The sequence below is a fragment of the Schistocerca piceifrons genome, chromosome 5, assembly GCF_021461385.2.
Source record: "Schistocerca piceifrons isolate TAMUIC-IGC-003096 chromosome 5, iqSchPice1.1, whole genome shotgun sequence".
Taxonomy (NCBI): Eukaryota; Metazoa; Arthropoda; class Insecta; order Orthoptera; family Acrididae; genus Schistocerca; species Schistocerca piceifrons.
The window spans coordinates 524,387,773-524,401,133 of record NC_060142.1 but is presented as its reverse complement, the minus strand read 5'-3'; positions in this window follow the sequence as shown (position 1 = coordinate 524,401,133).

Sequence of the window (13,361 nt, the reverse complement as noted above, 5' to 3'; positions counted from 1 at the left end):
GCTCTTAAAGAAAGAATGAACTGCCATTCTCTCACAGACATTGAGAGACGTCATTGAAAGTGTGCTTAGCAAATTTCAAACTGTGGTAAAGTGGAATGGTTAATATCGACTAATAGACGTCTGGATACGTTTGATCAAATAGTGTTCGCTTTTCCACTGAGGAAATCTTTTGTATGAATTTCTGGCGGCGCAATGAGTTTCTTCCACCGTCCTTACATCTTGAGTCTGTTGCTTTTCCGTTCGCCGAAACTATGAAATTCCTCGGGCTCAGGCTTGACAGGAAACTTTCTTTGTCCTCCCAAGTGTCGAACCTGGCCGCTCGCCGTACCCGGACCCTCCGTGTCCTCTGTGTCCTAAGCGGTACTTCCTGGGGAACGGATCAGACCACCCTCCTCCACCTGCGCCGTCCATCGTCCGTTCGAAACTAGATCATGGGTGTTTTGTTTATGCATCTGCACGTTCGTCTATCTCACCCCGTCTAAATACAATCCATCATCGTGTAATCAGCCCACTGGCGCCTTTTACACTAGCCCGGTTGACAGTCTCTAACGCTCTATGGAGAAGATGCCGAGCTACCGCTGTGATACCGGCGCGATTTTCTACTCAGCAGATTCGCATGCCGTTTGTCTGCCATGCCCAGCCACCCATCCTCTGCCTTCTTCTCTGACGACCCCTTTGATCGCCAGTATGGAGAGCGTCCTCTTCTCTGTTGCTTGCTGGAGTTCGCTTTCGGCTATTGCTCCGGCAGCTTAACTTCACGCTACCTGCTTTTTTCCCGATGGATATGAACCCTTCACCATCTTGGCTTCGTGTAACGTCCCTTGTTAACTTTGCACTTCATTCTCTCCTAAGGAAACTACTCCAGATTCGATCTATCACCTTAAGTTTCTCTACCTTCGCACAGAACTTATAGTACCGTCGTGTACACTGATAACTCTCGGACTGACCGCGGTGTCGGATGTGTCTTCGTCATTGGCACCGAACGACATACGGAACACTACTCGTTATTTACATAACAGCTATTCGCCATGTATCAGGCCAGGCACAATACATCCGGTGACACAGGCTTTTTATTTGTGTCATCTGCTCCGACTCTCTCAGTGCCCTTCAGAGCCTCTGAGTGCTGAACACAGCCCATCCCTTAGTGCAATAGGCCCAAGAAAGCTTCCACTCGCTCACTCTTGAGAGACCCACTATGTTTTTATGTGGATTCCTGCTCACGTCGGTCTGACGGAAGACGACGCTGCTGCCAAGGCTACAGTCCTCCTACCTCGGCCCGCTAGTTCATCCATTCCTTCCGATGATCTCAATTCTGATGTCAGCTGTTTGTGTCACTTTGGCATCACCGCTGCTCTTCCCTTCATGGGAACAAGCTGAGGAGAATCAAACCTCTCCCAGTGGCTTGGCCGACCACTTCTCGGCTCTGTCACCGCGAGATCATTTTAGGTAGGTTCCGCATAGGGCACTGTCGTTTTAGCCATCGCTATTTGTTCAGTGGTGATCCCCCACCACTTTGTGCTCATGTCATCAACCTTTGACCGTTCGCCATTTCCTGTCCAAATGCCCTTTTTTTAACCACACACGTCTGAGTTATCAGCCGTTTTAGGAAACGAGGCGCGGGTTGTCGCCCGCGTTTTGCTTTTTGTCCGTCGTAGCAATATGGCGAAAGACATTTAAGGTGGTAGGAGACGAGGTACTGGCAGAAGTAAAACTGCGAGGACGGGGCGTGAGTCGTGCTTGGGTAGCTCAGGTGGTAGAGCACTTGCCCGCGAAAGACAAAGATCCCGAGTTCGAGTCTCGGTCCGGCACACAGTTTTAATCTGCCAGGAAGTTTCATTTAATCTCTAGTTCAGAATCTCCTCTGTCTCTACGATGTATTACATAGACCTTTCTCCAAGAGGAAGTCCTGAGCATGTAGTCTTTTTTACATCCCTTTTCGTGTTATTGTTCTAGGGTTCTGACATGGGCGCGTATGACCTTAGTTGTTTCTGCACCCTAAAACAAAACAAACAAAACAGATCAATGAACTAATAGTGTGCATACTGACATCGATGTTGACAAGACGACACCGCCCTACAGTTGATTGAGACGTTTTCGTTCACGGTAAACTGCGTAGAACGAGAGCGAGAAAGGACGCTGCGAAAGGTGAAGAGAGCGGCATAGAAGCAGACAGACAGCCGCGGCCTGCAGCCAGTTAATAATAGCAACATTCCATGGCGTTCTTTGTTCGTGGTTTTTCCGGCTGCTGGAGCGCCTCACGGGGCGTGATCGCGAGGGACCCCGCCTAATGCCTCGGGCACCTCCTTAATGGACAGCCTAATTCCCGGCGGACAGCGCCGGACCGCCTGAGGAGATCTGGGGATGGAGCAGGAGAGTGGAGGATGGAACGCTCTGGCCGCGTCATCCCCGGCCGCTGCCACTTGCGGCCCGATGCGGGACAAAAGGCGCCGCGGCTCACCGCCGCCGACCTAATTACGTCTCCACCTCCCCCCTCTGCCCCACGCACTCGTTTCTTTTCACTTTGCACGTTCCTCCCTCCCAAACTTCGCAGTTCACAATGATGGCTCCACGTCTTATGTTTGCCTCATACCGCTGCTGAATCCTAAACGGACAGAACTTGGGATAAAGAAATTCGTTGTTTTGAATTCTGATCTTGTCATATTTACTTCGATTTTGGCGCCTGCATTAAGATGCTCCACATGACATCTCAGTTAAGAACTCGGGATCTTTGTCTTTCGCGGGCAAGTGCTCTACCAACTGAGCTACCCAAGCACGACTCACGCCCCGTCCTCGCAGCTTTCTCCTTTATCACTGTGAGGCGTAGCGCCGTATAACGATCCTGCCTTGGAGGTGCTTAAGTTGGAAATGTGTCTCAGAGCAGGAGAGTGGCAGATGGTGACGCGAGACTGGACGCGCACGTAGTTTATGTATCAGCCGATAGAGGACAGTATTGGATAGGAGACTGATATAGTTTCGATTGTGCCCAGTAGAGTGCACTAAAATAATAGAATGCTTTTCATAAACTGTTCTGGTATTTTCATAAAGTGGTATTATGTCTTTTTGTGTACGTAAAATATTATAAATGTGTTTTAGCAGTATGAATGATGCATGAGTGTGGTTTAAGGTTAATATGAAGATAATTGTTTAACGAGTTGTATAGTAGGATTTAGTGTGGGAACATTTCGAAGAAGTATGGATATGAACAAAGGGGATTTTTGTAGAATAGATTTGTAAAGTAAGTTTATGGTAAAGGGAAAGTTAATTCGGGTATAAATAACAATAGTAAATAAATTTATGCATAAACAAAACTTCAGTATATTAGATAATTACGTCGGTAAAAAGTACAGTCGTTAGGTTTACTATTTTGCGATTGGTTATTGATGAAAAGCGCGGACTAACGTGGGAGAGTGTTGTTTTGCTACTGGCTGTTGAGTAAAGTCACCAATGGTAAAGCGATATTCTTCGCGCGCCTTTCTCTGCAGGTAGAGAAGACTTAGAGTGTTCTAGAGTGGATGGTTCAAATGGCTCTGAGCACTATGGAACTTAACATCTATGGTCATCAGTCCCCTAGAACTACTTAAAACTAACTAACCTAAGGACATCACACAACACCCAGTCATCACGAGGCAGAGAAAATCCCTGATCCCGTTCTAGAGTGGAGTCGAAGCGTAGCCATGAAAGAGATCGTACGTGTGCAGTAGTAGTTCCGATGAAAATGGTAAGTTGCGGATCTAGCAGTGTTTCATACATCAAAAGTGTTGGAAAGTGACGGCTTAATTATTCCGATTTTTTTGTGTGTAGAAATTTCGGAATTTTTAAGTGAATTTTCTGACGAGAAGAGACATATTCCGCGTGGCGTATTGAGCAGATCGGTGGCTAAAAACTGTGACTGCATTTGGTACTGACAGCCTTAATATTTGGCGAGCATTATCGATCTACAACAATCAGTATTTTTGTAACTATTACGTTTTCGGGAAATGCAACACCATAAACTTGCTAACGTGAGTGAAAGGGATTGTGAGGGACTGTGTTAAGACTAGCATGGGCTTGGCAGTGATACTTGTTCACCTAAGTTTCAGAATATATTAATTGAGGACAAAATTTCCAACCTTTCATTTCGTGTTTCTCCCGAAACGAGGATTAGTGACTTTAATTGTAGCCTGGTTCACGTCGAGGTACAGTAGGTTTCACTCGGCTTTCCTACTGATGATCTGCTGAGACAATGTTTACAGGTAGGTGCAGGTCCGTCGTAAAGGGACGGAAAGAACCGCTCCGCCGCAACTGACAAACGCTGTCTCAGAACCCACAAAGCATGACTTATCATTAGGGACAGCTCGGCCCGAAAGAAGAATTACCGACAGCATTTCGGGTCGGGTCACATAAAAAAACGTCACTCACCTGCTACTTCAGAGACTCCGTATTGGACTTCATCGTATTCTCTTGTTTCTGTATCATAGCTTGTGTGTTATGACAGTATGCCATTTCAAGACAATGCAGCACCGAAGATTTTTTTTCACAAAATTCACTCTTCATACAATTTATTACAATTAAATTTCAACTAACGACACATTAGTGATAAAGAGCCTTTAGGAAAACCCATGCTAAATAATAGTACGTCCAAGCTATGAACTTGAAAGACGTGGTCTTGTGGTTAGAGACATGTGGTTGTGGTGTCGGGTTCATATGTATGTATGTTTATAGTACGAGTAGCGGTCGTAGGTCGTAAGATGCATCTTTCGTCTGCACTTACGGTAGTTTTCAAAGAAGTTATTTCCTAAATACTTCTTGAGATTTTGATGAGTTAGTAATAAGTTTTTAATTAATATCATCAAAGCATTGTGAAATTTTAATCTGAATGAAATTGTGATTTCTCTGTCAGCTGTTATTGGGATCAATCGACAATAGTTTTACGTGTTTTAAATTCTACTATTGCTTGATTTTCATTCTGCTGAATTCATAAATTGGTGAAATACTGCAGCCACTGTACTGGTATTGTGGTGACCCTGCTTTCTCTGCCTTATTCAGATCACACTGCATTCGGTTTTCTCTCTCTTATTTTCTGTAAATGTTTCCTGGTATATCATTTATAAAAAATCTCATTATTGTCCATCAACTGTCTTAACGTCCTCTACTGTCTGTTTTTGAATTGTTGACACTTTATTCTGTGATTTCTGTGACGGACCTCCTTTCTAGTTTCAGTAAATTTTATTTCGTTTATTGATGATAAGTGTATCGTAACTTTTGCTGAGTAATAATTTTTTCATTGTAACAATGGAGTCCCATCGAGAAGTATAAGATGTGCCTCTCTAACTGATTAAATATAATTTATGATAACATTAACACTCATATGTTAATGAGAAACTTATGTTCGCTATAATCATAAACAATGATCATGTTTCCCTACAGAGTCCAACCATGTAACTGCGTACCTAACAATGTAAAGTCTTCAGCAGTTGTCTAGACTTCTTTATACCAACTACGAGGAAAACTGCATGTTTGACTCGTTATTGTGCATTGCACAAACTGAAAGCTGATCAACCGATGGTAGAATAGGTAATTTCCTAGATTTATTTGCAAATTCACATTGATCCTTTATTCGACAGTAGAACCTCGTAGGTGTTCATATTTTACGAACCAGTAAGTCGTAGTTGAATATTCCAACAAACGAAAGTATCAGCACAAACTGGATCAAATTTTCAAGGGAAAAGTTCGGACAGGAAGAAAGTGTGTTCGACACTTGGTAGAGACTGGGTGCTCGCCAGCCGCTGCAATCTGCACCCTATAAACACATCGCATCGGCCCCCGCTTTAATAAGCGTGGCCCGTTTATCAATTGTTTTAATATTCCAGAGCAGCGCCTTATGGCGCGTGCGTGCTCGTCCCCTCCCCCCTCCTCTCTCTCTCTCTCTCTCTCTCGCTCTCCCTCTCTCCCTTCCCCACCCCCTCCCCCTCCCCCACCCCCACCCTCCCTACTTCCTTTTCTTACTTTACCCCCTACTTCGCGCAGAGAAAACCACGCAGTCAGAAGCGTTCTACATGCTTCTCCCGGCTCAGAAACAGTGTTTCCCGTTAGAGATAACGGTGCTTTGTCCCCAAATGAAGTTCAGTACTTCAGCCGGGAACTGAATCTCTTCCACCTCCCGTCGTCTTTCCATTCATTTTTGTTACATAGGCGTATTTCAACCCCAGGGCGCAAAATGGTTATTGTTTACACTTTCCGCTAATCATCTTAGGATGAGTTGCTAAATTCCAAAAAAAAGGGTGAGTAGTAAAATATTTGTAAATTAAATTACAAATTAGACTAACCTCTCTATACACAGTAACTCTTTACAAAAAACTGTGAACATAAAGCAGAACGTATAGATCGTCATGTGAAGGGTAGGAGAGGTACAGGTGGAAGTGGGTCATGCTTAAATATTTCAGTCGACAATGCACTTGCCAGCTGCCAGATTCGAGTTCCGCTCCGGAACACAGCTTGAATCTGCAATAAAGTTTCATTTCTATAACTGCTTGACATGGAGAACAGTGCGTCATGCACAAAAGGAGGAGAACAGGGGAATTGTGTCAGTATTCAGTTTGTGAGCCTTATAAAAGGTAAGCATCGCAAAAATTGAGATCAACGACGTGTGTGAAAATCTAGCTTCTTGTAATTACTACTCTCGTGTCTTAATTACTGCCTGATACCACTTGTGCTTTGTGGTACACACGGCCAAGACTTCTTAGTTCGAAACATAACAAAGGAAAGAGAGGAGAAATACGGGTTGCCTGTGCGAGACAACAGCCAGACCATACAGGGCGGTCACACAAAATGTCAGAGGCTCCTAAACGCATTGGGGAAAAACACTGACCAAAGGCGCCACGGTACCGACGGTCGCGTATAGCGATGACGTTAAAGAGTGGAAAAATAAGAGTGATGTAATTTCAGACAAGGAGCGCGAGGGTAAGAGAGGCGTAAGGGAACGAGTCTTTGGACGGGGCACCTACACGTCCTGAAGAGCCTATAGCAGGCCTAAAACATTAATGAAAGATGCCTCCCTCCTACCACTCAGCCTACAAAGAATAGTGCAGGAGTAGAGTCAGTGAGACGGTGAGGGCCCTTCTACAACAAGCCATGTCAGCGAATGGTGAGGGTGAATGGGAAAACTGAATAAACCTCGGAAGCAAGATGCTCTGAGAGGGCTACTGCAGTCAGATTAGGAAGCTGATAGCTGTACAGTCAGAGGCAGCCTAAGAAAATAGCCAGGCAGGGCTAAGCAGAGTTATCTGCTGCAGTTGCAGCACAGGTGGTGGAATCATAGTCTTTCAGCCAGGAAGTTCTTAGTGTCGTGTCGATGTGAGAATGAGGGCTCAGTCAGTACTGGCAGTTTTATTTGAAGTAGACGGAACGATGCAAGTTAGTCACCACCTTTCTGTAAAGACTTGGTGTCTTCATGGGTCCAACTCCATTAGAGCAAGTACGAGCGGCGTTTAATAAGTAATGGAGTACTTGTTTTTATGAGAACAGGTTGACTTTATTCAGGATTACAGAACACCACATTATTCCTAGCTCTTCTAGCTAAAGAACTCTATTTTTCAACATAATCTCCTTTCAGTGGAACGGCCTTAGCCACTTTATTGGGCTGCTCTGTGTGCCCTCATGGTACCAATCAACTGGTTACGTTGGAGCCAACGAACTATTGTATCAGTAATCCCTCCATCATCCGGGTACCCGCTTCCCGGGGAGTGCATCTTTCATAGCGCCAAACAGATTGAAGTCGGAAGATTTGAGACTGGGCTGTAGCATGCATGACGAAGAACAATACAATGAGCTTTTGTGAGCTCCTCGCCCAATGACTCAACGGGCTTTTGTTCACTGCCAGGTCTCCGAAGACATTCCACAAGCGCCTATGAGTATCTGCGATGCTGTGGTTGTCCGCCAATAGAAACTTAATTATAGCTCTCTGCTGGGAACCCACCTCCGTTACAGAAGCCATTTTGAAGGTTACGTATAGAGACGGCATGAGTCGAAATTTCATGAAACTGTAGCGGCTGAATTGGGAATATTCCACGATGTCTCACAAAAATTTCCGCATTTTCTCAACCGAAATCGGCCGAGAAAAAGTGTTCCATTAATTACTGAATGTTCCTGGTATTTCTGAATAAAGTCAGAAGTTGTAAAACACTCAACGTTTGTCATTTCAATACTTATTCCAAGCCTTCTTTTTGAAATAAGGGAATTTTGAAACATAGTCAGGTCAAGGCTCCCTCTCACTTACGTCAATCGACGATTTTCCTTCTTCCATAGTCCTGCCGCCCTGTTCCAAGCAACACTCAGGTTTGGGACGCGACAACTTGACAACGACAAGAAAGCAACTTTTGTCATGGTCTAAAGGAGGAAGTATCAAACCATTTTACGTAAACTGTAAAATCCGCCTTCCTCTTAAAATTTTTACAATTGAGAAAAATATTTCGCTATAACAGTACCTCGCTCGAGAGTCATATATATATATATATTTTTTTTTCTCTCGAGTCGACATCAAGCCCTCGCTAACGTTAGTGAGAATAAGCACAAGTCGGGTATGGTTCTGCTCCTTTGTGATGCAGTTTTCAACTCTGGTAAATCCACTTCCATAACCTTTGAGAACCACCACCTCGAACAGAACTTCACAGGACGAAAGATGACAAGACATTGCACCTGCTTTGACGTAAAGTCACTGTTTAGCCGCTCAGGAAGTGCTGGATTGTACACAAGCTGGGTGTCGGTGCCAACTGTTGCTGACACGGCGTTTCAACAGTGCCGCCTGCACCCACCCTTCTCTAGGGGACCTTTCAATTCCAGTGGCGTGACGCCTGTCAATAAGACTTTCAAAAGTTCTTTCAGAAACCTGATGATGCGACTTTCGTGTTTGTTCTGTGGAACACCGCTCACCCTATCGATCACGGAGTGCACACGAAAAGATATACTGGAAATAGAGAAAAGTCACTCTTTAGTCTTGCAATACGGATAAGAAGCGCCAATAGAAAGTAATTTATGCAGAGTTTTCATTTAAGACCTGAGGTAACAATTATTTTCAGTTACCACGCGAAGTACAGCGTGAAATACGTGTTGCTGGCATTTCCCAGTTGCCGTTTGTATTTCTGTATATTTGTGTATAACTACTTTCTCGCGTGTTACTCGGCTGTGAGTTATCCTAGGCTACAAGACAGTTACTAATTGAATGCAAATGCTGAGATGCAGATAACAGTTCGTTGTTTGCTGCGAAGCAAAGATAGATGCAATATTCCCGGCCGCGGCGACCGCTCAGCCCTCGTAAGTCCAACGATGGTACCGGAAGTCGTAATCTACATTTTTGCCAAGTTCATGAATAATTGCAGATGCAATATGTTAGATATGACTTACGGCTCCATGTTCAAGACTTTCAGTGACTTTCCTTGTGATTAACGGGTGCACCAAAGAAATTGTGAAAATTTCCACAGTGACATACCATTACGATAGCATATATCTATTCTTCCGCAAAAAGTTTTACATATCAATTCATTTCGGTCAGTAAGATGAGGAAGTAGATAAATTATTTCACTACAGTCGGAAAGTTGCAACTGATTAGAGCGTACTTCACATGTAATGTGATGTTGATCAAGAGGTGATCATATTTACTTTTTTATATCATACTGCACTTTATTACGTGGTATGTCCCACAAGGGATCAAATATGGTTAAGAAATCGCTGGCATACTACCTACACTCAGATCCCACCAGCCTTGAAAATTCTCCAAGCTGAGCCATGGACCGTTCTCGTAAGAAAAAAATTAAAAACTAAACAAAAGTCCACTTCTTATCCTTTCTTCTCGGGCCCTAAGGTTTTTACATTTAAAAAACCAAAAAAATTCTCGGACAAGAATTCGAAACCTTTTTTATGACGTGAGTTTTTAATTCTGTCACTTGTAGTGTGTAGTTTACTATGATTTTTGCTGTAACTTTTGCAATGCCACAACGCTTTTGATTTAGGGAAAGGATTATTTTGTTTCAATTAAAAAAAAATACATATGGAAAAGCTTGACTGATGACGACCGCGATAGCGTGAGAATAACTTTTCCCACTCTGAATTAATTTATTCGTCACTCTACATTTTTCAGAAGGCTAACAGCTTCCATCATGTGCACTAAGGTGAATAATTTAACTTTTTACCATAAATGCATAACCAAAGTTGTGGGGATAGATTAATTATTTGGCTTGCCACACATGTAGTGTGGTGAATAATAATTTTTCATCAGTCCTTAGGTTTTGCTAGTGTTTACGTACGTACAAATGGTGGTGTTGGTTTATTTGTATGTCTGCAGACTTTCTTGGCCCTTGTGGTTGAAGCTAGTGTCTTCTGGGTTGTTGGGTTGCATCATAATGCTCTTCTTCATAATTATTCGTTCAGACTCCTTTCACGGCGCCTGAACAGTGTCGAAATCGAGTGTTGCGTTGACTTACAAATGACGTTTTTACGTGCTTATTCAGAAGGGATGGAGTTACAGGCTAAAACTTTTCAGGCTATTTTGGTGCACCATCATCATTGAACAAGTAGTGCCGACCAGAGAAAGAGAGGCGGAATGTAAATTTTGTTGTGGTGCCGCTAAGGCAGCTTACTAGCAGTTGCTTGTATTCATTGCGTGCCGTGGCTGGGCGTTTACTTCCTTGGTGGAGAGAAGCCACGTTGCTGAAGGCCTATAGCGAACTTCTCTTTGTACATTTCTCCCATTCTTTGCGATCTCAATCGCTTCTCGAACTTTCCTTCTATAAATGTTATATCTTTCTATAGATGCTACATTGAAATGAAATGAGCGTATGGCATCGTTGGCCGGGAGGCCCCATTCGGCGAAGTCGGCCGCCAAGTGCAAGTCTTATTTCATTAGACGCCACATTCGGCGACTTGCGCGCCGGTGATGAGGATGAAATAGTGATGAGGACAACACAACACCCAGTCCACGAGCGGAGAAAATCTAAAACCCGGCCAGGAATCGAACCCATGCCCGCTTGCATCGGCGACAATAACGTTTCCACAGAGCTAAGCAGGCGGACGATGCTACATTCATTCGCTAGCACTTAGCTGCGGTCTTCTTGATGTTCTGCTGCTGCAGATTCCCGTGCTCTTCAGTCCATTGTTTAAACCTAGAACATTAAAGGGGGGGGGAATGTTACTAAACCGTCGTAAATTCTACTATTCTATATTTTATTCAAAGGACATCATAATTTATAGTCTATGCACTAGTGAATTACAATTACCAGTGATACGTCACATAAAAGACAATCACAAAATGTCCTGCTTTAGACCCTACATTGACGATATTAGGTTGGAGGGAACTGCGAATTGGTACCGACTGCCATAGTAAATTTTACGAGGATTTAGTAATCTGGGGTTAAGAAAGTAAATACCCAGCCACAGTCCGCGAGGAATATTAACTTTGAAAGTAACAACACACACACACACACACACACACACACACACACACACACACACACACACACACGTTTTCTGTCTGGAAAAATGGACAACATTTTCCCAGGAATAAATTAAAAGACTTCCAATCCGCAAGTCCGTCCGAGGTTTGTGGGAGGTTTCCCTTGGTCATCGGACGAGTGCTCCCAGAGATTCCCAACTGGTATTGCATCTGATCCACTCCCATCAACCTGCCAAGAAATTTGACCGAAAAAGGCGAAATCCTACAGCAGTCCTCCTGCTCTCGAATTAAAGCTGCAAAAAAGAAAAGCCTTGTCAGCCTGTCGACGATAATAAATCTACTGGCAGTACCCACCCTTCGCATTCACTGCCCTTCATCACTACCTGTCAGATGACGACGACTCACTATCCTGGAGGATTTTACCTAATAACTCCACCTCTTTTCATTTCTCTTTTAAATTTTTTGGATCAAAGAGCGGATGAATTTGAAGTACAGAAACGCAACACGCGGTATGGTGCACTTTCTCACGGGCCACGGATCGTATGCTGTGCACCTTCACAGATTTGACCTAAAGCAGCCTCACACTTCTACCTGTGGTGAGAATGGCTCACCTGGATACACATTGTTCAACTGCTATGCCCTAGGACTTAGAAGACCGAGGTTAGGGAACCAACGCATACGACAGTTAATACGCACACAGAATGAGAGGAACTCTATAAATAACATCGTAGACGAAGTATCGCGAGCACTACATGCGATATACAAACTAGGGCATACGCTAGAATAAGACAGGCTTCACATCTGACAGATCAGCAGTATAAAGTAAACTACACAGACACTGACTCGGACGATATTTCATACACAGGAAGGGAAGATGAGATGCACATAAAACATAGTAAAAGTAGGCTAAGGTTTTCCGATACTAAATCGAATCAATCTGAAAATGTAACTTTATGTAGTTGGCTGTTGTACTATTTCATAAGATGTGACATTTCTTTTTGTTTCGCTGCATCAGGTGTGACTGGCTCGAAGTTTTACCGAGCCCTCTCACCTGATGTGGCTGAATATGACATATTAAATCAACTGACATTCCCAGCTGTTACCTTAAGTTCGGTAACACATTGTCACCTAATTAATCAATAAATTAATAATTAAAGATTTCCACGACCAAGACAACATATGTAATAGATGTATACCAGACACATAGAAGGTACAAAGGGAAGAACTGTCACATCATATCTAAGCCAACACTACTGTTACCTCTTATTTCTTCCTTTAAATAGAGTTTTCTATTTGAACTTAAATTACATCCACAACATATTAAACATCTTATTTATTATCATTATTTAAGTTAGCAAGAAATTTATCCAAAATTGTATTGATAGATATTTACTTTTTAATATTTTTATTTTATAGTTTTGTAAAAGTGTCAAAAATGTACTAGTAATGAAACTGGATTTGTGTGATATAACATGTGAAATACAAAATGTACGACCTGCTGTATAATAACAGGCAGCAGTTCTTTGCTTGAGAAACAAATAAATAATTTTTGTGAATCTTCACTCTTGTAACTGGTTCGATGTGGCCCCTCACCAATTTCTCTCTTGTGCCAACTCTTTCGTCTCTGAGTTCCACCGAGTGAGACGGCGCAGTGGTCAGCACACTGGACTCACATTCGGAAGGACGACGGTTCAAACCCGCGTCCGGCCATCCTGAGTTAGATTTTCCACGATTTCCCTACAGCGCTCCGGGCAAATTCCGGGATGGTTCCCTTGAAAGGGAACGCCCGACTTCCTACCCCACCCTTCTCTAATCCGATGGGACCGATGACCTCACTGTTAGGTCCCTCCCCACAAATCAACCAACCAACAAATCAGAGTTTCATTGCACCTTACGTCTGGGGTTATTTGTTGGATGTATTCCAATCTCTGTGTTCCCC